Consider the following 3,934-nt stretch of genomic DNA (forward strand, 5'->3'; position numbering starts at 1 on the left):
GAGTTGGAAAGGGAGCCCAAAGGCGTGTGTAAGTGTGTGTATGTGTATGTGTGTGTGGCCTATGGGCAGTGCTGGTGCAGCAGGCGGGGACACAGCTGCTCAGCAGAGGCCATCACTGGAGAATAAGAGAGACAGAGAGATAGAGAGAACATTACACTCTAAAACAATAACCATCTGCTCTGCAGAGACCTAACTATCTTTTTGGTTGAGCACATGAAACTTTAAAGCTATATACAGTATTTATTCTTTAGATCTGATGCGGCCACACCCTGTCAGGTTATTATATAACCAATGCACAAAATCTTCAAGTGCAAACTCAGAAGTGCAGCTTAAAGTCAATGTGATACTCTGCACCCATTTCACAGCCATTATCTGGGCCTGCGTGATATTTTTCAGCTTTTTTTATGATTCACAACATATATATCTCAGTATTAGAGGAACCAGATTCACTGTTGCCAAGCAGATTTAAAATGTTCAATATAAGTAAAATACAGTAACAAAATGATCAAGGCATGTTTTTCATGCTGTTTCTCACCGAAAGAATGGGAATTATGATCTTTAATCATAATTTTTGATTGACAGTATATACACTTATATAAGAATACAACCCAATTTTTAAATATGACTATATTTAAAAATATGACAAATGGTACACAGACACTTCTGTGTTTTTTGAGTGATAATGCAAATTAATCTTGAATTTTTAATCAAAATTTTGAACTGATTAATTGAAACAGTCAGTCAGTAATCAAAGTGAACTGACTCAGTGAAACGGAATGATTCAAAAAAAATTATCTAAACATGAATCTAACTCAAACACCATTTTTGCTACTGAAGTTTAAAAAATTCTGCACCACTAACAACACCAAATGCAATTATAAAAAATTATGTTTTCAAAAAGGTATTCTGAAAAAATAACATGAAACATTTAGTGTGAACCAAGACAAGTGTCAATACCAAGACACAGGGAGCATGCATTTAAAATAAATAAACTGTGTGTGTCTGCATATACATACATATACTGTATATATATATATATATATATATATGAAAATATTGCAAAAACTTGCTGTTGAAATAAACATGAAATTCTGAGGTAGAAAGATGTTTTTAACGATTTTTTTCATGCATGCTCCAAACATCTTTGTTTTATTTACAACTTCGAAAAATCACTCACATGCATATTTAATAGTAAAGATTACAGGTCACATTTACACAAGAGACATACCTACTTACAAATCAGCAAATACTGATTGTTGAATTTATGTTTAAATAAATAATCATCTAGAAGCACTCTATCTGCATTGCCAATAGAGCAAAACTGTGTGTTTCCATGGTGATTTAAAATAAATGAACCACACCTCAGCACTGAATGTATCCTAGCAGTAACCTTTGATCCCAGCAGTGACCTTAACTTGACCTTGAACTAGGTTAAAAGAAAAAGAGAGACAATGACCTTGACTCGTGCTCTGCAGCAGCTCTGTGTGCATGTGTGTGTTTGCCAAAACACTATCTTGTTTTCTTGAGCAATGCTCAGACCGATTTGATGGGTGGCATTCGGTCAGGTTGAATTCACAGTGAGCCATGCAATACCGCCAGCTACGCTTGAGGCTTTGGCTAGATCCTTCTCTAACTAGTCAGGAGCCTGCTTACCGTCTCTGCACTTTTTTGTTGTCAACACACACACACCTGACCTCCGGATGACCTCTATGCGAAACATGTGCAAGCGTTCCTGCGCAATTAGACGCATGACATAACCCGTACCTGGTGTATACTTTACACTGTCTAATGAATCCAAAAACCACACGCATAAATTATGCATACTTTTGTAAGTGTGTTTTGTTTTGTTTCCGTTAGCAGTCTGAAAACCTCTCTGTGGGTCGGTTATCGCATTGCAGAACCCTTAAAACCACCCATGCTTTAACAACCAATGTAAAAATGTGAAATATGGGGTTGAAATTACAGTGAGGTTGAGGATATTGCATTTCCCCTGCCAGCTGTAACTCTGATTGGTGTGGTATAGGAGTGACATCATCACTGTGAGCAGCCAATCGCGTTCCTCTGAGTCTGAATCAGCTGTAACCTACAGCAGAATTCTGAGTAAAACTAAATAAAGAGTGAAAAACCCAACAATGCTGTTTGATACACAGCTCTCGCTCTTTAACTGCCTGTGACACAGTTAAACTAGCCTCCTCCCTCCAATACTGCATTCTCAACAATACCAGTGCGAATGCAGGTACCATCGCAGGCTGATCGTATCACACCAGCAATAGTGCTCCCTATTCAGTCGTAGGGATCAGGGAAGAGAGACGGCAATAGTCAAAGTGTGATTTGACCATGACAGCTGCTGTCAATGATAGCACATCGGTGTTGCTGGGTAGAAAAAGGGGTGTTGCTGCCTCATGTTGATTGAATATGAGAGTGTCACAGCATCACCACTGGAATGGAGGTTCATAATTACAACCATTGACTGTATCCCAGAGGGGGACTTCACAAAACACTGATCTGACATCATTTATCTAATCTTGTCATTTTCAAATCTTCTGTGTCTTACTAATATATCTGCTCACTAGTACGTGTATGTATATGTATGTGCATTGCATCATAAATGCAAACACACGTTTCTTTTTTGTCTTACAATGTATCCTTCATTTAACACTGATCATTAAAAAACTTTGAAAGCTGAAAGGTAATATGACAAAATATCACCAGAAATGCGTATTCAGCAAAATGCTAATATAATTGTTGTTATGTATTTTCTTTTGTAGATCTGCATTACATTATAAATGCAAAAAAAACATTACCATGTAAATAAATTATTTTTGTCTTATAATTTAACCTCCATTTAACATTGGTCATTAAAAAAACTTTAAAAGATAATATAACAAAGTATCACTAAAACGGCATCCAGCTGAATTTTAATGACTTTTTCATGAATTATTATGTTTTTTTTTTCTGTAGATCTGCATTACGTCTTAAATACTAAAAAAAAAAATATATATATATATATATATATATATATTCAAAACATAAATATGGACTTCACATGCCTATCATCATGGCAACAGCAGCCTAGATATGTGTCAGATAATACACACAAACTTCACTATATACACACACTTCAGTAAAGACAAATCACAATGAAATGTTTTAATATCTCAAGTGTTTCTCCTAGATTAAAAAGAGAGCAACTTTAGATTTATGCTTAAAGGGACAGTTCACCTCCAAATTAAAAATCCTGTCACCATGCCTGGATGACGTCACCTGGATGACTTTCTTTCTTACATAAAACGCAAAGCAAAGCAGTTAAGCCGAATGACAATCTCAGTCACCATTCACTTTCACTGTAAGCAAAAAAATGCAATGTGAGTGAATGGTGACTAAAACTATCATTATGTCTAATATCTGCTTTGTGTACCACAGCAGAAAGAATACCATGGGAGTTTGAACGAGAGTAAATGATGACAGAATACTCATTTTAAAGAGAATTGTGCTTTTAATAACCCTGATTTTTCTCCTAAGTAAAAAGATCTAATCTCACATGTGTCTCCTTTAGAGTTTCTCAAAGTGCAACGTTCTCAAATATTTCTCATCAAATTCTTCTAGGACTTAATTATTTGAGCTATGCTATTCATTTCTAATTCTAAACTCATATCTCGAGCAATGCTCTCCATCTAATTTCAGGAAAAAACATCTGCGGCAAAGTTAAAAAACATAAACCAAAGGACTTTTGAATGAAAGTTCAGGAGGTGCATGTTCATCTAACTCTCTTTCTACCGTCATCTACCTCCACTTCTGTTTCTACTCACTTCTATTAAAGCATTAATTAATTAAGAAGTCCAGAATATCTATTTAGAGCTTGAGTTGGGTCTTGAGCCCTCCATCATGGTCAACAAGCCAAATGTGTTTACCTTAATCTCACTCAAGGATAAAA

Source organism: Sinocyclocheilus rhinocerous, unplaced genomic scaffold (genome assembly GCF_001515625.1).
Source record: "Sinocyclocheilus rhinocerous isolate Xijiao unplaced genomic scaffold, SAMN03320098_v1.1 scaffold898, whole genome shotgun sequence".
Taxonomy (NCBI): domain Eukaryota; kingdom Metazoa; phylum Chordata; class Actinopteri; order Cypriniformes; family Cyprinidae; genus Sinocyclocheilus; species Sinocyclocheilus rhinocerous.